This window comes from Mustela erminea, chromosome 1, assembly GCF_009829155.1.
Source record: "Mustela erminea isolate mMusErm1 chromosome 1, mMusErm1.Pri, whole genome shotgun sequence".
Lineage (NCBI taxonomy): Eukaryota > Metazoa > Chordata > Mammalia > Carnivora > Mustelidae > Mustela > Mustela erminea.
Genome location: NC_045614.1, coordinates 79,162,571 through 79,186,173, shown reverse-complemented (window position 1 = coordinate 79,186,173; position 23,603 = coordinate 79,162,571). Strand labels below are relative to the sequence as shown.

At 40.1% G+C, this 23,603-nt stretch overlaps 1 protein-coding gene and 1 pseudogene across 1 annotated transcript in view; both read left to right on the top strand.

The window, feature by feature from the left end:
* The window catches only part of RARB (retinoic acid receptor beta), a 725,834-nt gene that overhangs the window by 202,149 nt on the left and 500,082 nt on the right, over positions 1-23,603 (top strand). The gene's annotated exons all lie outside the window — the stretch shown is intronic.
* Positions 3,750-3,945, top strand: LOC116581215 (annotated as a pseudogene).

Below are 23,603 nucleotides of genomic sequence, written 5' to 3'. Positions count from 1 at the left end.
GGATGTTTCTGTGGTGATGGAATTGAGGCAGGATATTCAGTGCTCTGCATGGCCTTTTTCATATGGTCAGTGGAGTTACCATTCTTTCAAGAGCCTTACATCGGATCTGGGTTATGGTAAAACCAATGGAAATATTTTGTGGTTTATAGGATGGAATCCATTACTGTGGTTTCTTTTACATCATGCCTGGCCATATGAGCTCAGTGGGTCATTGGCATGTTAGAATTCGCAGTAAGTTTGTAGAGCCCTTTGATGTTACAAAGCATTTTTCCTGGCCATTGTCCCCCTAGATGGTTACAACAGTCTTAGAAGTCAGACGGGCTGTGGGTCTAAAGGGTGTGTAGGGTCCTATAAGCTTGGATTGGCTTCAAACACAGCTCATCCACTGGAATGTGAGCTCCTGGAGGGCAGGAGATTTTGGCTGTTTAGTTCATGCTGTACAGCACAGACAGAACAGTGGCATAGAATCAGAACTCAACAAGTATTTGTTGAATTTACTGAATAATTATAATTTTAATGTGAATTTTGCTTGCTCCTTAGAAATTAAATTGAAAAAAAAAAAAAGGATGAGGGTGGTGGGGAGTGAGATTATCTGATCGTTTGTATTGTTCAGTGTTTGATAACAAAAATGATCTGGGAATATTCAAATTTGAGATTGATTTCTGGCTATTAGTTAATTGTTGCTAGGGCCTGAGAGATGGCATTATCTGGTGCTAAATTCCCTACCTGTAAAATGAAATGTCTCTTCCAGCTTTAACATTCTATGCTAGATTAATTTTTCTACATTTCAGTATATTTTCTCCGTAAGTTTTTTCCAAGACTGCCATTGAGCATTTAAATAGTAAAATCTTTAGACACCATTATAAAGAGGTTGCATTTGAAAAGTTTCCAGAGCAAGGTTCATGGGTCTGGCTTTCAAATACATATTCTGTTCTCTGCCCCCCAGCCAAAATAACATGCTCGATATCCTTAAAGTCAGTGAGGGGGTTGGTGAGGGTGGTAAAGACAGAGAACTTAGCTGAGAGGGAGGACAGATGACAAAATTAAAGGTCTTGACCTTGTCCTCCTACAAAATGTAGAAAATCAAAATTTATGGTCTGACACATGGCTCTCTGGCTACAGATTTTTTTTTTTTTTAATCCCTGCTATTCTCTCCTCTCTGATGTCCTCTTTTAGATAGTGGAGTTCTTTAGGTCAGAGATTGTGCCTTATACATTTATTTGCCCATCCCCAACCCCTAGTTAGTATGAAATACTAGGTACATATCTATTGAACAAATAAATGTGTAAGCAGTTGAGAGTGGAATTAGAATTGCTGCAGAAATGCAAGAATTCATGAATAAAGGTGTTAAGTAGAGGTGAAAACACAGCATTCAAGGAACAGAGTAAAGCAAAACAGTGAAAAGCCTAGATTGTTTGAATTGATGGTGCAGTTAAAGATTGAAATGTACAAAGCAGCTGCCCCCAAGTGCAGGGCATATAAAGTCAGTGACTGAAGCCCACCTTGCCAACCTCTCCCACACCTAATGTAATAACATCAGCAGTAAAAAGGATTGTCATAGAGCGGAGGGCACATTATCTTTTCAGAGGGAAGCTGAGTACCACTGTGGTCCTGTTGATTGATGCTGATATGGAAATATTGCTAGAGTTACCCATTCTTCAGAAACAAAACAGAACAAAAAACCCAACTAGATAATGTGGCTGGTTATGCAAACTTTCCATTTAAGCTTTGCCAGTAATTTCTAATAATTTAAAAACATTGCATGGCTCTCACAGACCATCCTCATTGACCAACAGATGTACTTACAGAGAGAGGATAGTATGATATTTATTGAAGGCATCGGAATGTAGATTAAGTTCACAGATTGTGTCCAGACTAAAATTAAGTAACTCCTGTCTCATTCATATGTTCTAGAATGGTGTCTTTTTTTTTTTTTTTTTTTTTTTTTTTTTTTAGCACACAGTAGTTTTTGGTGCTACAGTCCTTTGGTTTGCAGAATGACTTATTGTCTCTCCTTGACTCTCCCTGTGGCTGGTCTATCCAGCACTTCCATACTGAGGTGCTGCTCAGTGCATAGACTAGAGAAATGACATTAAAATAACATCCAGACTTCTTATAGGATGGGACAGCTTGATATGGAAATGACACTTTGGAGAACTCTGGTTTGTGCCGCTTGACAGGCACCAGATAACACTTTTGCAACACTGTAATACACTGCAGGATTGGTTATGTGAATGTCCATCACCCCCAGAATATGAGCTCCACGATCGTAGCTGTCTCCCTCACTACCATGTCCCCATTATCTATCTGATCCCTTTTTCTCAGCCCTGACTTGAAGTGTTGTGGCTGTGGATAAGCACAGTTTCGGATGTCCCTCCTCTAAGACCTGTCTTCACAGATGACAGTATTCAAAACACAAGACCAGTGTTGTGATCTGGATACGCCTGCATCATTTAATGAATGAAGACAAGAAAGTGGACTTCAGAGGCCACTGTGGTAAGCTGAAGCTTCCACATTCTCTTCCTAGAGCCTGATCGTTTTCTTTTGTCCTTTTTTAATGTCCTTAACTCACCAAAACCCTGTTTTGACAAATACTCGAACATTATTTGAATCCATTTCTTTCTTTAATGTTGAATTCACAAGCTGTATTTCTATGACATAATTATTTAGCAGTCACATAAAATGTGTATCTGGTCATTCTTAACAGGCTCATTTATACATGGGCCACATAAAATTTGCATTCTTACACCAGCGACTCATTTATTAATGGTAATAAATACACCCGGCAACAGGCCAAGCACACTTCAGAGGCTTGTAATCTGAGAATGGTCAGAGTAGATGTAAAAACGTAATGTGTTTTTTTAAATTACATTTAAAAAAAAAAGAAAAAGCACTTTCAACAGGACTTGGAAGCAAATCAAAATTTTAAAAATAAGAAAAAAAAAAACAAGAAAAAGAAATTTGAAGTGATGTATTAGTAGATGCAAAAGAGGGTCTTTCTCCAGAAAGAAAGTTTATTCCTAATAGGGAATTCAGGGTGAGGGAAGGAAAAGTAAGCATTACAGCCCTTTTCTTTCTAGAAAAAAAAAAAAAAAAACCCTACTTATAATTACATCAATATGATTCCCATCTGAATGGCCTATTAAACCTTGTAACTAAAGGTAGCCTTGACCATTTTATGATCACTCGGTATGCTCCCTGAGATGCAAAAAGGTTCGCCCATGGGTCAGAAAAGTATGGGGAATCTTGAGACCAAGGTAGGAGGTTAGACATGTGCAATAAAAGACCATCCTTTCATGAATATTGGTGAGAATTAATAGCACTTTATTTTGTGGCTCACTGAGGAAACGTGTGGTTGACGCTACTCAGGAGGACTTCTCGGTGGTTTTAATGGAAACCATGTGTGTGTGTGAGGACGTGGAGTGAAAGCCCTCCCCACCGGGGAGCTGATGCTCTGCAGGCCTCTAGGGCTCTCCCATTTCTTGCTTGCCTTTTTTTTTTTTTTTTTTTTAATTTAGAGTTTCAGTCCAGTGCAATTTTTTCAAGTACATGAAAAGATCAACAAAAGATAAACAAGTTCAGGGAAGAAATTCAAACAACAAAACCTTTTCCAAAAAGTCAATCTTTAAGAGACTCTTCTGTCTTCTTTGACCAAACTTTTATTTAACACCTCACAGCCCTCCCTATACCCTCAAGGACTAATAACATTTATGTTCTCACTCATAAGTGACGTTTGAAAACAAATTGAGAGCTTTGCGCAGTGGCAGTATCGTAGCCAGTGAGGTTTATCCGAGGCACAATTCTCGCTAATTAAAAAAAATTGAGCTCTAAGAGCGACTATAGAACAGGAGTTGCCAGGGGGTGGGGGATGGTGGAAACAGGGAAATATTCGTCAAAGCATCTGGACTTCCAGTTACAAGACGAGTCTTGTCTAATGTACAGCATGGTGACTGTAGTGAATTCTCTGTTGTATACTCGAATTTTCTAAAAGGTAGGTCTTGAGACTTGGCACCACACGCGCACACACACACACAAACAAACACACGCATGTGCGCATGCACACACACAAATGGTAACTCTGTGATGTAATGCAGTAGCTTGCTGATGGTGACCATTTTACAATGTATGCATATATTAAATCATTGGGTTATACATCTTTAAAAAATCATTGTGTACAACCTAAATATTTGTAAACTTTGTCAGTCCTACATCAATAAAGTTAGGGGGAGAAAGGTATACCAAGGATGAGTGATGTTGGTATAATTCTCACATTAATATCTTATTCTCAAATTGGGCGAAACTTGAGAACTTGGACTTGTGTCAAGTTTTGTCAATAGAAGGCCAGAACTATGACTCGGTCTGCCCACTGTTGTATCCTCAGTGTCCAGCACTCTACCCTTCATTAATACATAGTAGACTAAAGGATGGCATGGTGGGATGGAGGCAGCAAGGCTATTTTTATAGATTCTGAAGTTCTAAATAATCCCTGAGTACTTGCTTATCAGGCCTTACTCTAGTAATCAGAGCCTCGAACTGATGCAGCAAGCTTCCCTGTACTAGGACTTGTGGCATGTGTGGCCAGCCTGTCCCTGGCTTGTAATGAACACTCAAATAGGGAAGTGAATGAACTCTGTCTCCGGTTGCTTGTAAATAGTGTCTGGAAAATAGTAGGTACTCAGCTTTTTACAGATTAAATGAACAGTAAATTGAACTCAGTGTCTTTCTAATGTTCCTGAAATAGCCTACAACTTTTAAACTTCTTTCTAGTAACAGTGGGATTTGCAGGAAGCACTAGTCAACCAACTATATAAGGCCAGTCCCGAGGCAGCAGTCCTACCACTCTTGGTCTCCATTATTTTCAGTGAATAACCCATTTGCCTCCAGCAGTCTGTAGCTTGACGTGGAGTCAGAACATTTCTGTTCTAAGTGGAGGACTGGACTCTAGCCAATGACTTCTGAAGGACAAAGTCCCCAAGTCTGTATAGTCTAGTTTGGTGGTACCAAGAGGCCTGAGAAGAGGAAAGATGCCAGGTGTTTCTAGGAAATCAGTGGTCTAAAAGCATGGGTAAGCATGGGTTGAGTGCATCACTGTAAAAGCAACTTTCCTTGCTCTTTGATGGTGAAAAAAGAGTCTTAAATTTCTAAGCTGGAGAGAGATTTCGTCATTCACAGATGTATCCCTGAGTTTCCTGGCTTCATGCTCCAGTACTTCTCTGCCCAAAATTCAAAAAGTCAAGAAAGATCAGGGCCCAAGATGGGGCAGGGGGATGTTGATCAGGAGGCCCTTCCAGAAGAGAAGGTGAGGTACCTGTTGTTTTCTGAGAGATTTAAGTTAATGGACATCCTGTTGGCTCCCTTCCAGACATTCAAAGCCAGAGCCACCTCCCTCTGGGGGAGGGTACTCTTTCTGTGTGTTTATTGTTTGGGGCCGTTTGTGTTTAACTATCAAAATGACTGGTGTTGCTGCTCTTACAGTGTATGCTTTGGTGTATATACCAAAGAACCAGAACAATCAGACTTGACTGAGCACTTTTCCAGATTTATTTATTTGTTTCCTAACACCTATGAAACTTGTATAAAATGTGTGTTGTGAATATTTGGAATATGAAATTCATTGTCATGGACTTGAATCAATAATTATTTCAGTAAATGACAAGCACATTACTCGGCTCAACTGCACTAAGTGAAGCTTCAGTTCTTTAGGTTCAATATTACTCTAAATAGAATTTAATGTGGCTTTTTTCTTAAAATGTTTTAGTGAACTGGAACTATGAAGGGCAGTTCTAAATACAGTTGAATTATGAACATGACTTAGCATTTTATTATACATTGGAAAATGGCATGATCAGATTTAGTATCGATTAGACTGAGCCAGTCAATAGCTTGGATAAATATGCATTTCTTTTTATTAGAAATCTATCATATCCAGGGCATAGGCCAACATGTTGGCTTTGTAAATCATGTAGTCTGCCCAACCCTTTAGACTGCAGATCAGAAAGAGGCTTTCATAAATGTACCATTCCAGGGACCAGATGAGAAATTAGGGGAAGCAGAGGGTCAGGAAAGTCGTGGAGAGAAGACTATTGTGTCTATTGGTTCTGGGCATCCCCTGGAAAAGATCCTGGGGCTTGTGTGACTTTCCTCCTAAAAGGGAGGAAAGAATCAATATAGGCAGTCTCCTAATCTATTCCATAAGTTAATAGAGACTGAATAACTACAAGTTAATTGTAGAGCAATTCTAGAACATAGTGGAGACTTTGGTATTCCAGAAGGCAGCATTCTCCAAAGTATATGCTAGGCTTCCACTCAGATATGGGGAAGTATCATCTCTCTGGGCACTGAGGTTTTATCAAGACAATAATCAAGTTTTGCTAACAGTTAATACATGGGTCCATATAGCAGATGTGTATAATGTATAAATAAATACACGTATATTGGGAACGTTTGCTAATTTCTTTTTTTTATTATTTTTTAAAGATTTTATTTATTTATTTGACAGGCAGAGATGACAAGTAGGCAGAAAGGCAGGCAGAGAGAGAGAGGAGGAAGCAGGCTCCCCACTGAGCAGAGAGCCCGATGCGGAGCTGGATCCCAGGACCCACTTGCTAATTTCTTAACTGATGAGATGTGCGCTTAGCCACTGCTCTTCTGACTCAGGAGTGTTGCTTTCTAAGACCCAGCAGGGAGAATCTGCCTCATTAACTTATCCTGAACCCACATTTATTTCCAGATTTATTTGTGGCATGTCATTGGACCACTGTTGTCACCAACAACTTCAGTGTCTCATGTGGTATGTGATAATATTATTCTAAGTTCTCTTCCATTTTCACAGACTTCTGGAGGAATTTCAGCCTTGAGCTTTACAGATTACTTACTGAAAAGATCCTGGGAGTTATTGCTATCCATTGGGTAATTAGGTAGTTCCAAGGAAAATAATAAAACTATTTTGTGCCTGGGAGATTAGAATGGCACACGGTGACTCATATTAGTCAGCTGAGTAATTATGTAATTACAAAAGAAGGGGAAGAAAACCCTTCAGATTGTTTTTCCTAAGAGGCCCTTTTGGAAGTGTTCCAGCCCATCAGGTACTTATGTAATTAGGTCGGGGGTGCAATCTATAAGGAAAGGCTGGTTGGGGGCGGGGGAGATTCATTAAAAAAAAAAAAATGTTTATGTAAAAGAACCTGAAAGAATAAGAGAAAGGAGTTTGTAAACCTGGTCTCTGCACCGTTGTAAGATGGCATAGCAAAACATCAAAGGACATGGAGTTTCATATTTGAGATCATGTGTATGTGGGTAAAATACAATGAAGTGCTTTGGTTTATTTTGGAGTAATTGTCAGTGTTTATTAAGGCTGTGCTAGGTGATCTTTTCTAATCACTCAATATAATGGCTCTTGTGTTTGCCCTATTTCTGTATGTAAGTAAACTGAGAGGCTCAAAGAATTTAAACTTAGGTCCTTTGGGTTCCAATACCTGTTCCTCCCACCGCACCATGCTGCCTATCAGCATGTCTGGATTGATTTATGCAAGTTGTTTTGCTAGTATAGATTATCAGGATCAGGGGCGCCTGGATGGCTCAGTGGGTTAAGCCACTGCCTTCGGCTCAGGTCATGATCTCAGGGTCCTGGGATCGAGTCCCGCATCGGGCTCTCTGCTCAGCAGGGAGCCTGCTTCCCTCTCTCTCTCTCTGCTTGCCTCTCTGCCTACTTGTGATCTCTGTCTGTCAAATACATAAATAAAATCTTAAAAAAAATTAGCAGGATCACTGTTCATTTCATCTCTGTACTCTGTATAAATATATTATTTACACAGTGAAAAACACAGGATTGAAAAATTGTTAAGCTGGTGATCTGGGCTATCCAAATTACCATTCTGCATTTCCTACATGGTTTATCTGAATAGCTCTACCTTGTTGAATACCTTGTACAAAGTAGCTCCACCATACCCTGCAATATATAATATCCCAATTCAGTGCATCCATCTTTCTCATGTTAATGCACGTCAGTAAAAGCAGAATGTTGATATTTTGAAGGAATGTATTGTTATGATGTCAAAGGGCTTACTTGATTGTACAAGTTTTGCTTATACACATTCACTCAAGTTGTTAAAAAATGTTTATAATGGTGTGTGCATTTCTGAAACATTGTGTATGTGCTGATGAATCTTGATGGTGGCAGAGAACTAGTAGATTTTCCCGCCACACACTTGCTCTCAGATTTCTTCATACTTTCTCTGATTGTTTTGCTTCATGTAGCCATGCTGTCATAGTTTCACAGGATAAAAAAGATCTGCAAAGGAACTTAGGGCTTCTACACTTGCTCTCAGATTTCTTCATACTTTCTCTGATTGTTTTGCTTCATGTAGCCATGCTTTCATAGTTTCACAGGATAAAAAAGATCTGCAAAGGAACTTAGGGCTTCTACACTTTAGTTCAATAATGATATAATTGTCCCTGGTACAGAAATACAACCAGGCATATTTTTCAGCTGATTTGGAGAAGTCTTGCAGATCAGGCTAGGTTGGAGTAGCTCAGGCTCTTCAGGAGGGCCTGTCTTATCATTGAGATCCCAGGAACCGAGAGAAAGGAACTTGGTTTGGAAGGGCAGAATGAAGCTCATCAAGAGACATGTCCTTCTGCCAGTTCTAGATAAATTTGTCATCTTCCACTACAGACTCTAGCATTCATGTGATTTGATTGAGAATTGTGAAAGGTCTGCCAAATATTGATGTAGAGTTTCAAGAATTTCAGCATTGACATTGGAATATGTACAATTCCCACCAGCAGTTTTTCCTTGCTTATTTCCATCACTCTGACCCTTCTTTTTCCAATTTAGATGCTTGTCATGAGAAAGCTAGGAGACTTTCTGGGACAGGCTGTGAGATTCATGAATATAAGAGTGCATACTTTGAACATTTTAGCTCCATAGGCATATTTATATAGCATGCATCTTGTGTAGTGTTAAGAATTAAAGTATGTTATCTTAGCTCAACATCTTCATATGGGTTGGACTTTCAGATATAAGCGGATGGTGGGCTATGGGTGATTTCCTGGAAAATTAATGAAAATTTCAGATATTTAATAAGAGCCCTCTAATTTCCTGAACCTATTTATTTGAGATATATATATACATGTATATACATGTATATATATGTATATATACACATATATATACATGTATATATATGTATATATATATATATTTGGCACTGTGAACTAAAAAATGAAGTTCTTCTCTCAAATACCTCAAAGTCTAGTAAGAGGGAAAGGCACATAGAAAGGCAATTGGCTGGGTGTGATGTGGTGAATAATCAAGCAAACAGTAAGGGAGGGCACCATTAATTATTGGGGGAGGAAAGCTTCGTAGAGGAAGGAATATTTACTCTCGATTTTTTATTTTTTTTTTTAAGATTTTATTTATTTACTTGAGAGAGAGATAGTGAGAGAGAGCATGAACGAGGAGAAGGTCAGAGGGAGAAGCAGGCTCCCCGTGGAGCTGGGAGCCCGATGCAGAACTCAATCCTGGGACTCCAGGATCATGACCCGAGCCGAAGGCAATCGTCCAACCAACTGAGCCACCCAGGTGTCTCTACTCTCGATTTTTAAAGCCATATAAGAGTTTTCTAGGTAGTGAGGAAGGGCTTTTCCAAGAGATGGAAAAGCATATACCAAGCTTCTGTAGGTATGACTAGGCTCTAGAATCAACGTTCCATGTGCTAGCCCTTAGAAGGCAGCTTGAAGTTACTGTGGGGGAATCAAGGTGGGAAGCTCTGCTTCCGCCCACTCCTGGACCGTGGCTCTGCAAAGAGGTCTTGCAGGTGGCATGGTCGCCATCACAGTGTGAGTTTGCTTTGAACACACAAGACACATTTCATTATTTAACAACAGAAGTCATCATGAAATGGTCAATATTTTACACAAGAAATAATCTTTCAAATGGGACCCTTGATCTAATACTTTTTAAACAGAGCTTTACTTGTCAAAAGACTCATGATTTCAGAAATATTAAAATTATATCCTGTTACACTTGAGTTAAGTGATGTCATTTTAGAGGAAAAGTATCACATATATTGAGTTCAAGTAATCAGGTAGTTTTAGAAGACCTAACAAAACACAGTGATCATATGATCTACGATTTTCCAGCAATGATTCCTGTTCATTTGAGGCAAGCATTTTCAACTTTTCAGCAATTTTCTTTTATTCTATCCTAATATTTCCAATATACCTATTCACACTTTGTGTTTTGATTATTCAAATGTAGAATTCCTTTTCTGACACACAACTATAGAAGATTTAACTCTTCCATTATTTCATGGGCCCATTTTCCAATATAGTTATATCACGCTTTTGATCAATATTCAAAATTGTGCATATGATTTGTAAGGGTTGCTCGTAGATGTCTTATATTATGATTGCATTTTCTTCTGTCGTACAAATTGACTTGGTTCTTGAGGACAGTCCACGTCTCTTTGACTCGGTCCACAGTTTAATGTTGTAATTCTCCCTGGCTTGCTAAGTTCCCCATATGCTTTCCAGCTACTAAACATTTTTTTTAATGTGTTTTACCTGCTGTTGTCCCCTCTCCCATTCTCTTTAACCTTATGGATTGAGGCCATTGAGGAGCAGGTAGAGATAAAGGTGTATCTTTGATATGCCGTGTTTAAAAAAAAGTAGAGTAGAGCTCTCTCTTTGTGGGGCCATAGAAAAGAAAGGAGTAGAATTTTATGTAAAAATGTTGAAGAGGAAAAGCAGGTGTTGAGATAGTGCAGAGTTTAAACTATTTATCAGCGATATTAAGAAACAGATAAAGTACATGCATGGAGGAGGAATAGAAAGGTGTAATTGTCATAAACATTCCATTTGTAAACGTGGGAGACAGGGAGTGCTTGCAGCAAAATGACTGAGGGTTATTAGGAAAGAAAGCTTGCAAATACTTTCAAAGAACTGTCTAAAGATGCCTCAGGCCTAAGAACCAAAGTAGAGTCCAGCTTCTTTGAATTTTAAGTGCATAGAAATATGAGCTGCACAAAAGGAAGATAAGGGTATTTGCAAATATAAAGTCAAATAAATCCTTGAATTAGTAAATGAAAAAGTTTTATTGTTAATAGAGCCTTGGTCATTTACCTGTTTAAAAATAATCATATATTTGGGGCGCCTGGGTGGCTCAGTGGGTTAAAGCCTTTGCCTTCGGCTCAGGTCATGGTCTCAGGGTCCTGGGATCGAGCCCCACATCGGGCTCTCTGCTCAGCAGGGAGCCTGCTTCCTCCTCTCTCTCTCTCTGCCTGCCTCTCTGACTACTTCTGATCTTTCAAATAAATAAATAAAAATCATTTTAAAAAAATTAAAAAAAATAATAATCATATATTCAATCAGTGTTTTTTTGTTTTTTTTTTTTAAAGATTTTTTATTTATTTATTTGACAGAGAACACAAGTAGGCAGAGAGGCAGGCAGAGAGAGAGAGACAGAGAGAGAGAGAGAAGCAGGCTCTGCACTGAGCAGAGAGCCCGATGCGGGGCTCGATCCCATGACCCTGGGATCATGACCTGGGCCAAAGGCAGAGGCTTTAACCCGCTGAGCCACCCAGGCGCCCTCAATCAGTGTTTTTAAGGATATAAGTATTAATGTATTAGTGAGTGTGAGCTATCAGATAACAGATACCTTGAATAAGTTACAGCTCACAAAGATGAGGCAAGTGTAGAAATAAAATAATGTGAGATGAACAAACCTAAGTAGAGAAGGAAAGAGAGAGTGGAAGGGAGTAAGATTGAGCTAAGAATTTATGAAGATGAGAAAGTATTTTTATGCTTAAAGGAGGTAATAGAGGTAATCTTGAAGGAGGTAATCATAAGGGCTCTGAAATATACAATTTCTCAGCCTCCACCCACCCTCCAAAATGTCAGGAAATTGATTCTGTGTGAAGAGCTAGAATACATGATGATTTAAGGGCATGGGAGGGCTTGATGAACTTGGGGGACAACCAGTAGTGAACCTGGGCAAGAACCTTCAGGTTGATGTTTCAAAAGAATTGGTTAAGACATTCATGAGACATACTGATGCCAAATTACAAAGGGATTTTCTCGGGGCTTAGGGGTCATCATCCATCTTCCTTCACTGGTGGACTCAACATTTTGACGTAAAAAAATAAAAATGAGACAGATTAGACACCAGCAGAAGTGCCAATGAAGCTGGCATGAGGGAGTGTAATGTGGGACAAGAGCTAAGTTAGACTTTGTAGATTTTGCCCATTTGTGAAACAGCTCTGTTGGGAAATAGAGCATCTAGATAACTGCAAGCCTCTAGAATCAAGGGTAGAGTTAGTGGAAGAGGGGAAGATAGGAACATGTCCTAACAAACTACTACCAAAGAAGTCAGCCAAGCTCAACTGCCTCACATCCACACAACCATCTTTATTCCAGTCTTACCAGACGTGGCAGAAATGAACATTCTCTCTAAGGCTGCTCTCTGCTGAAATAGGGACTAGAAGTGAGATTCCTTTTTTAGAAATGTGATGTGGAGAATTAAGTGTATCCACCAAACACTAGCAGCACTGATGGCCAGGCTGGAGAATTTGTGTGGAGTTGGTTGTGCATGGTGAGCCATTACAAACTTTGGAATAGGATACAAGGGTAGAGCTTTAGGAAGGAAAACTAGACGACTGGAGGTAAAATATTTTGTGGGCAGATTGGAAAGAGAGGCGGGATGAGAAGATGCACTGTTGAGATGGCAGCAATAGAAATAAGAGGAAGGGAAAATGTAAAACAGCACACAGACCGGGGCATAGAAAGGTGGGCCCAAAGTTGAGGAAGGGGATAGAAAATGACACTCTAGGACATTTGGAAGCGGGGAGCAGAGAGACTCAAATTTGTATAAATGGATGATGATTCCGCTCCTAGAAATGGAGAGGTTATTAGAAGCAGAACTGCAGAGGAAATGCATTGTTTGTGGACTTAACTTTGATTAATCAATTGGATAACCATAGGAAATTGTCCAAGGGGATGTTGGAAATGTGGGTTTAACATCAGAAAGAATGTGACAGCCAAACAAGTCTGCAGTGAAAGGAACATCGGTAGATCACTCAGCGTACTGTGTAATTTAGCTGTCTCCTCCCAACCCCCCCCCCAAATTCAGAACTTTTATTAATGAAAGAAGTGATGTGCTGATTTACATTTTGGCTGATGGCACCTTTTCTCATCATCTGCTATCCCTTTTAATAGCTCAGATCCCATAGGTAGGCCACTTAATTTCCTTGTGCCTGCCTCATGGATAAGACCGGGATAGTGACAACATCTATCCCAAAGCGTGGTTGTGAGAACAAGATGAGTACATATTTGTGAAGTATTTAGAACAATGTTTGGTGTGTGGTTAGTCCAATAAGAGTGCTATGGATCCTTATTTTGATTTTATTTTGCTTTTGTTGATGATGAAGTCATCGTATTTGACTGATCATTGTAGTCCTCACAGTTATTTGGCCTGCAGTGAACACACAATAAATTCTTACTGTAGTGAATCTTAGGTCGAGAAAGAATCATTAACACTACTTTTCTGATGCTTGGACTTGGCGGGCAATTTTCCACACATCACAGAGCAAATAAGTAAAACGTTATTAAGATTTAAGTATACATCTTGTGACTTCACATTGATGCCTTTTCCCACAAAAAGCTGTTCTCTAACAGATCTTGCTAATTTAGCCCCCCAGAATGTATTCATCACTCATTCTGCATGCCCATTATGAGGTACCTTCCTTATTTTAAGTATTCAGTGTGAAAGCTCTGCGTCCTATATGCCTCTGTGATCACTCAGGAAGGAAAGTGGGAAGGGGTTTCCATTCTCATTTTGTTAGCCAAAGCTAACTGGCCACATCTAACTCACACTGGACAGAGGAAGTGGAATTATGCCTTATATCCCAAGGAGATGAGCATCAGACTGTTCGTAAAAATCATTATCCAATATGTGACGCACATAGGAGGCAAACTATTTTGTCTGTTTCTAGAAGCATTATTCTTTCTTTAGAAGATTTATTTATATATTTTGGGGGTAGAGAGAGAGAGTATATACAAGCAGGGGAGGGGCAGAGAGAGTAGGAAAGAGAGACCCCCCACTGAGCATGGAGCCCAACAAGGGGCTCGACCTCATGACCCTGAGATCAAGACCTGAGCAGATACCAAGCATTGGACACTTAACTGACCGAACCACCCAGGGGCCTCTAGAAGCTTTACTCTTGACCAGTATACAAAACTGCCTCCCAAATCCTCTTGGGGGGGCCCATTAAAATTCAATTTTGAGATACAGAGAAGTACAGATGCCTGATACAGCAAATAAAAATATATTGCACTGGGGTAAATTGGGGAATTTCAGATACTTTAGCATAAGTATATCCCATGCAATATTTGAGACGTACCTATTTATACTCCATTATTTGTTAATTTGTCTGGAATTTGAGTTTTTTTTTAAATTTTTGTTATGATGGCTTTTTTTTAATTGAAGTATAATTAACATAGTGTTACACTAGTTTACGGTGTACAGTATAATTATTCAACAATTCTATACATTACTTGGGGCTCATGACAAATGTAGTCACATGTGTCACCAAACAATGTCATTACCATCTTATTAACTATGTTCCCTATGCTAGACTTTTCATCTCTGTAGCTTATTTTGTAACTGGAAGTTTTTACCTCTTAAACCCCTTTATCTGCTTCACCCATGTCCCGAATGGCAACCACCAGTTCTCTGTATTTAGGAATCTGGGTTTTTAGTTCTCTTTTTTATTTTTTCTTTCTTTTTTTATTAATTTCCGCATATAAGCAAAATCATATGGTATTTGCCTTTCTGTCTGATTTATTTTACATCTCATAATACCATTTAGGTCCAATCACATGGTTGCAAATGGCAAGAATCTCGTTCTTTTTTATGGCCGAGTAGTATTCCGTTGTGTGTATATAGTACACCTTTATCCATTAAACTACTGATGGACACTTGGGTTGCTTCCATGTCTTGGTTACTGTAAATAATGCTGCAATAAACATATAGGTGAAAATATCTTTTCAAATAAGTGTTTTGGGGATTTGGTGGGGGGGGTGGCGGGGTGGCGGGTAAATACCCAGTAGTAGAATTACTGGATCATACGGCACTTATATTTTTAACTTTCTGAAGAACCTCTATACTGTTTTCCACAGTGACTGCACCAGTTTACATTCCCACCAACAGTGCAAGAGGGTATCTTTTTCTCCACATTCTTGGCAACACTTGTGGTTTCTTTTTTGATTTTAGCCATTCTGAGGTGTAAGGTGATACTTCATTGTGAAGTATTTTATTCGAATTCAAATTTACCAAATGTTCTGCTTTGTTATGTGGCATCCCTATAGAAGAGCCTTAATATAAAGATCTAAAATAGGGTGGGGATGGGGTGCCTGGGTGGCTCAGTGGGTTAAAATAGGGTGGGGAATGTCTTAACTCTTTTAGATGGACAACAGTATGACAGTATACAGAAGTTGGTTACATTATAATTACAAGTATTTTCCTGAAAATGGCAAAAATGATAGCAAAGTCACAATCTTCTCTCTTACCTCTATCCTAAAGCATATTTTGCTCAGAAGTAGTTTCATGCTTTTCGTCTAGAAAAAAATATATATGTAAACCAGTGGCTTCTTGGGCGTGACAAGAAAATAGAAGCCAGGAGTAGTGAAGATGGGATCATAATTGAGATGTGAAACAGTCAGGTATTTGGAAAGAAAAAAAGAAATTTAAGGTCTTGGAGATATTGAGGGAGAGGACTGGGCAGAAGCAAGGAGATTGTCCAGCCTCTGTGTTGCCTGAGTCAATTTTTATTAGCTTGTTTATAATTGGGGGCATTTGTATTTAATTGGGCTATGATTTCAGAGCAGAACATCAAAAGTAATTAAAATTGGAAAGTATCTGGTGTGCCTGGGTGTCTGAGTCGGTTGGGTGTCCGACTTTTGATTTTCCGTCGGGTCATGATCTGGGGATTGTGGGATCAAGCCCCACATAGGACTCTGTACTCAGCACAGAGTTTGCTTGAAATTCTCTCCCTCCCTCTGCCCTTCCTCCTGCTCATTCTTACTCACTCATGGGCTGTAAATAAATAAATAAATTCTTTAAAACTGAGAAGTATCCATAATAAGGAAAGGCAGAAAGAACTAAAGTAGACTGGGGAAAGATGTGAAAGTTTTGAAGCAAATGAGGGCAAGTATAAGCTAGTCAACAAGGCCACTTGGGGATGTTGCTTATTGCGAGGTTTGGTAGTGACAAGCCTCCTGAAGCCTCCTGGGCAAGCATGACCAAAACACCCTCTCCCCTTCCCCTCACCACATAACTTAAAAACTCAAGGTGAGGTGGCACCTGGGTGGCTCAGTGGGTTAAGACTCTGCCTTCAGCTCAGGTCATGGTCTCAGGGTCCTAGGATCGAGCCCTGCATCGGGCTCTCTGCTCAGCAGGGAGCCTGCTTCCTCCTCTCTCTCTGCCTGTTTCTCTGCCTACTTGTAATCTCCGTCTGTCACATAAATAAATAAAATAAAATCTTTTTAAAAGAAGAAAAAAAAAAAAGAATTTAAGGTGAGGGTCAGATGACACACATCGGGCCTAGTTCCTGAACATTCCATTGATGGTAGGCAAAGAGACCAGATACATATCCAAAACTCTTTCCAGCCTTTTAAGTATTTAAGTTATGAAATGAAAATGAATTCCTTTACGCTGTCACACTGAGTATCTTGTTTTTCCGAGCTGCTACAACTTCAACCCTCTGCCTTATATCAAATGTAATTACTTAAACCTGTCTTTCCCTCTCAAATGATTGTAAGCTTTCCAGGGGGTAAGGAGGTGGTTCCCATCCTTATAAATATCTATCCTTATACATATATATTTATATTTGCCTTAATCCATAGCCTTATCCATCTTCATTCTTACTCCAAATTTAGTTTGCTTTAGCAGGCCCACAGCAAGCACTTCCTGAGCTGAACTGAATATTTGGCAGCAGTCCATGGGACTCAGACGTAAAGCATCGTGCTGGCATTCCAGCTCAGAGCCCAGTTAGAAAAAGTCAGATGTCCTTTACTCTAGGAACCTGTGATCTCTGGAGGGAAGCAACTACAACATTCTTGAGAATGACTTGCAAGCCAACAGCAAGAATAAAGCCCACGTGTCCCTTAAATCCTGATGGAGTACTGATAGGTTAGTGGGTTTGGAAGTCACTTTGGTTTGGACGTTAGATAAAAACTTACAAAGCTCGGGGCACCTGGGTGGCTCAGTGGGTTGAAGCCTCTGCCTTCGGCTCAGGTCATGATCTCAGGGTCCTGGAATTGAGCCCTGCATCGGGCTCTCTGCTCGGCAGGGAGCCTGCTTCCTCCTCTCTCTCTGCCTGCCTCTCTGCCTACTTGTGATCTCTCTCTCTCTCTCTCTCTGTCAAATAAATAAATAAATAAATAAAAATCTAAAAAAAAAAAAGAAACCAAAAACTTACAAAGCTCTGCAGAGGACCTCTGTCAACTAGGGCACTGTTAGGGTTAGGGTTTGTGGGTGAGACTCCTATCTCTCTCCCTCACTGGCCTTACAATGTAACCTCTAACACAGTGGTCTGTGAGGCACCTGCCTATAATCATCCTTTGAAATGTAAGCTCTCCAAAGGAAAGCTGATGAGATTTTAGGGTGCCATGATCCCCATGCATTGCCCAGAAATGAACTGGAGCACCTGCTGGAGGGTTGTGCACCATTGTCTTTGTCCTTGAGGAGTTCTTAGTTTCATGGGGGCTGGATGGGTCCCACCTGGACATGACACAGGGACAGCTTGATTGGGCTAGAATCTGTGGAGAGACTAAGGCTCAGAGGCGAGTGGGTCAAATTTTCATTGGAGGGCATCTGTGTAGCTCAGTCAGTTAAGTGTCTGCCTTTGGTTCAGGTCATGATCCCAGAATCCTGGGATCTAGCCCCTACATAGGGCTCCCTGCTCAGAGGGGAGTCTGCTTCTCCCTCTCTCATTACCTCTCCCCCTCTACTTGTGCTATGTCTCTCGCTTTCTCTCTCAAATAAATAGATAAAATCTTTAAAAAAAAATTTTTTTAAAAACGAACAAAACAAAACTTCTATTGGAGGAACTAATGTGGATTCATGCAGCTAAAATAATAGACAAGCCTCTCCTACCCCAAGTACTCATTAATTCCCCCCATTACTTTATTTATTCATTCAGACGTTTTTGGCAAGGAACACAGCTAAGCACTACATGAGAAATATAGATGAATGGCTTGTCACTTGTCACCTTGAGAAGCTGATGGTTTAGTGGAGGAGAGAGACATGTGAACACCTTTAAAACCGTGAGAGGAGATGGAGCCTAAAACAGGCACCAAGGAACCCAGCGGTGAGCCGCCTCCTACCTGGAGAGATTGCCAGGGGTTCTGTGGATCTGGTGGCCTGCCACAGGACCCCCGAGCTCACTTCCTGGTGGTGTATTTTGTGTAGGCAGAAGGCCCCCTTCAGGCAGAGGGCACAGGATAAACAAAGACAGGGGAGCTAGAAATCTCAGGTGTGTGAGGGACTTTCTCCTACCACTTGCCCCTGGAGTTAGAGGAGAGGGGAGGGATGGTAACCAGGAGAAACCTTGCGAAGTAGGAGGGGCTGTGGATGCTCTAGGGGCTGGGGCAAAAAGGCTGGCGGGGTAGAGAGCGAACTGGGTCTGCTTAGCTATTTTGCCAAAGGGCAGCTCTACTTAGGAACCTGAAAAGAAAACTGAAATTATTTATGTGCTACCACCACCAGCAATACCTCGGAGGCCAAGAGGAGCTGAGAGTTATTGAGCTCGTTCAAAGCAATCTCGATTATTGAAAATGAATGAAATTGAATTCCACTTCCTACAGAGTCATTTATTGAGAGACAAAAGCAATTAATATTGAAAATAAAATAATTGGGAACTTCTGAACTAAATTACCATGCAGATATAATGTACTGCCCCATCAGTCTTTAAATGCTTCATGTATTAGGAAACAGTAACACCAGTCCCTGAACTGAGGTCCTCAACCTCATTAGCATTTACTCACGCTGCTCTTGCCAGAGAGCCATCCTCAAGAGTCACGAATTGAAAGCCAAAGTTTCAGAAGTACAATTCCAAATGTAAGATTCACAGCCGTGGTGAGGTTTGGGATTTCAGTTTGTAAACCAATCCTGAAATTAAATTTTGGTAAATTAAAAACAAAACAAAAACAAAACCTGTGCAACCCTAAACTTGTAAGGCGGCCCACAGTTTATTGATGTTAAGGGTGATTTTTGCCTCTTGTTGCAAATGTGGCATTGCCATGCAGTACACCTTGCCGAGGACCATGGATGCACTGGATGAATGGTTCTCTTGTTGACCTCAAGCATCCTCGTGTACCTGAGTTATACAATGAAGGCCCTTAAGAATTAAAAGTACAATATACGTACAGAGATGTTACATATGCTGTAGGTCCCAACTTGAGTCACTGTTTTGTGAGAATAATACAGGGTCTCCAGAAGAGTTGGTCACCCAACTCTTATCCTCCCTACCTAGGGAAATGAGCTGTCTTAGGTAGGCTTTCACAGCAGAGCGGATGGGGACTGGAGGTAAAATATTGAGGACTAGCTGGAGTGGGGTGGGACTGGAAAAACGAAGCAGCTAATAGAGGGAAAGTATCAGAAAAAGTCTCCAGAACTTAGTTCCTCTCTTGCTGGGCAGCTCTGGAACAAGTCTAAGACCTAACCCCAGAGGCCTCGTAACCAGCGGCGATAGTCGGTTGGCATAGTGATACCCCCTGCATCTGACGACCAGCCAACCGAATCCTAGGTGCTGGCTGCTGGTGTGAAAACACATGAGGAACTGGTACGAACAGAGATAGGAAGGGGTCTGAGGAGATGTGGACAGTACCCTGAAAGAGTCTGCCACCCTAGCCATGGGTATATAACCAAATACCCCAGGTTGCCACTAAATACTCTGAGGAGAAATCTTAATGGTCATCTCAGACGTCGGTGAGAGTAAAGAACTCACAGCCATCATCCTGGGAAACATGCCCAAATCTTGGCAGCTGTCTTTGATGCAGAGCCTGACGTGCAGGGAGAGGTTTCACAAGGTCCAGCAGATCAATTTCCTGCCGGTAGCAGGCTGGTGGCAGAGGACTGACACATGGCTAGGCCCTCTCATTTAGGAAAACAAACCAGGAGGGGAGAGGTAGATACTATCATTGTGGGAATGCTTCTGCAAAGCTGGGGTTGAGGGGGTGGGGAAGAGGAGCGTCTCTGAAAAGCCAGAGATACGCCCATCTAAAAAAGCATTGAGCACTGGCTCAAAATACATTTGAGTGCACACGCTGACTTGTGGCCCACCCTTTTGCAAATTCAGTGTCTAAAATAAGTGACCTTGGGGCGCCTGGGTGGCTCAGTGTGGTTAAGCCTCTGCCTTCAGCTCAGGTCATGACCTCAGGGTCCTGAGATCAAGCCCTGCATTGGGCTCTCTGCTCAGTGGGGTGCTTGCTTCCCTCCCCACCCCCACTTCTCTGCCTGCCTTTCTGCCTACTTGTGATCTCTCTCTTTCTGTGTCAAATAAATAAATAAAATCTTTAAAAAATAAATAAAATAAGTGACCTTAACAGGAGAATTAACTATGGTTTGAACATTGATAGAAAACTTTCCAGAATATGGAAACCAGGCCTAAAGGAGGAAGACTATTGAACCCACTAGAGGCTTGCCACCTGTTTAAAAGTTGGGACTCTGTCTCAGAGTAATAGATGCTCTTAATATCCATTGTAATGGAATCTTTAGTATGCATCTAATAACTGTTTATTGTTTAATACTTGTATGTATCTCAGGAAAGATAAACCTTTATTTTGGATTGAGAGTTTTGCCGTCAGCATTTTGGGAGGATAGAATTCTTTTAACTATTCCACAAAGTATGGTGTTGCCTTTTAAAGACAAAATGTTGTCTCAGTGCAGTCCTTCCTCTGTTCCTCCCTAGAATTTCCTTAATGACAAATAACCCACTGAAGTCCATCCATGTATATTAATCGAATGTAGTGCTAATGACTAGTTCTGGAGATCAACCACACTGTCAGTAGATGAGCCTTTGTCATGAAATCATCACAAAGTTGTACTTCATAGTGGCATTCTCCAGTGTTTATCCCACATACCAGGACATTTTCAGGTTTCCACAATGATTTACCCTCAATGATCAGGCAGTTCACTAAAATGTTAGCTTCTAACCCTGAAGCTTATAGGTGAGACCTAATGGTTCCACTGTTATATTTAAGCTTTATAAGAGCTTCTGCCAGAAACTTCTGTGCTTTTTGCATTCAACACACAAACCAGGTCCTATTGGCAGTTATAAACCAGTTGGGGATAGATGTTTAAGGAATCCTTTGCAGTAAGCACTCTTGAAGGACTTGAAGTAAGATGTTCCATTGTTAATGGACTTATGGTTACCACCATAATCTTTCCAATTGTATTTGAGAATAGGACTTGGCTTCTGATAGCCTAGTTACTTTTCCCACTTAAAATTTAAAACAAAAATATTTATCCTGGAGACTGAGTTTTAAGTCTCAACTCTCTTAGACAAATCATAAGCAAAAATAGGTACTAATATAAAGCCTCAATCTAGGTTGGCTTGCCTCACTGACTGAATTTGCCAGAGAACTGAGTAGTTTTCCACTTGAATTTTTGCTTTGAAGACTTGGCGTAGGAAAGGCTTACTCATTCATAGACCCTATGGGATGAGAGCAGCTTCAAAGGAAAAATGAGGAGGACTTCTTTTGTTTCAGCTTCTTCATCTTGGAACTATATGTGTATGTGCTTTTATATTTTAAGAAGATGAGAGGAAGTCCAGTCCAAATGATGGAGAACGCTAAACTATCAATTATATTAAAAGAAATAGAGTGTTTCTACTACGGGCAATACTTTTATCGTGGAGCTAGACCAATAAAATCCTTTTAGAAGAGCTCTGAAATTGAATCGCTGTTTAGCTAAGAATGATGACGTAGAAATGTTTAAAAAACCCGTTGTTTATGCTACAAACTTGCTTTGAAAGCCTGTCTTTATAGGTGATATGAAGATGCACTTCTGAATAATCAGCATACATTCAGTTTTTCTGAATTAAACTATTTATCTCTTGATCTCACCCAAGCTAATGCTTTAATCATGCACTTCCACTTTGCTCAGGTTGTAAAAAATGGCTTTCAGCATGAACTTCCTGCCCATTAACTTTCACCTAAATGGCACTAGGGTGCCATTTGGCTAATTATATTTGGAGTTCAAAGTTTTGATTATGGCTGATTTATCAGATGTAATCTTTTAAAGGCATGATATTAAATAATGGGCAGTGCATGTGAAGAAGATTAACTTTCCCTAAATCATCAAGATTGATGGTCTTGTTTTTCACAAATACACTAGATGTTGATAGAGTATCCTTTGCTTCTGTGTGTTGGGTTGCATGAGCTCTGGGTGGCTAAATTCGGGGAATATTGTGCCAACCTGTGGGTCATAGGAACAAAGTGAACCAACCCAATGACTTTTGATTTTAAGGTGTTATAAAGCTTAAGTAGTTTAGTTCTTTTATCTAGTCCCATTGAACTATTTAATGAGATCTGTGCTAAATGAAGCCAAAAGATAAAACTCCTGCACTCGTGGAGCTTGAATGGGTGCATGAAAATCAAATAAAAGGCAAATAAGCACAATTGTTATCATTTGTTTAAAAAAAAACAGAAAAAAACAAAAAAGAGTGAGTGAACCAAAAACTTAGAAATTAAAGATCTGGCATCTTAAGACAGAGAATGAGAAGGGTGTGAAGGGGTTAATGATCATACTGCTCATCATCAGTAATTTTAATTTTCTTCAATACAAAGAAAAAAGTCTTCAGTTGATTAAGTAATCGATCAGAATTCTTAGATTCCGCAAAAAGGAAATATAAACAATCACTGAACTGACTAATTCCTTAAAGGTTTGATTATAAGGCGAGGCACAATCTAGACACTTGTTATTTTTATAACTGATTTACTGCACCTGAATAATTCTTACAGTAAATAGAAAATGTGATCCAGACAGTAATCTTGAAAACTACCAAAATATCCACCTATACATCTTTTTTTACGAAGAGGTAATCCGCATTCACGTTTTGGCAGGTATACAACATATGTGTAAATATTTATACAGATGTATTTCTGTGAGAAATGGAATGCTACTCTGTGCATTATTTTACAGCTGTTTTCTGCTTTTTAGCTTGAACACTTCCCCTTGATCTTTTATGCCGCCTTTACATTATAATATTAATGTCTATGTGGTACTTCGCTTCACTGATGCATCTCAGCTGCATTCGCCAAGCTACTATTTACTTACATTTCAATTTCCAGGTTTTCACTTCTCCAAATAATGGGATGCCCGTCCTTTACTCTACCTTTAATTATTTCCTCAGGGCACACTCCTGAAAGTCGAATTTCATGTTTAAACTCTGAAGGCTTTGGATATATGGTTAACAATATCACCTCAAAAGATCATACTGATGCATATACTTCCACGAGCTGGAAACATGTCCCCTCTCTCCATGTGTCACTTTAACTAGGTTCTTGTTTTGATTTTTAACTTTTCCTCACTGTAGCAGTCA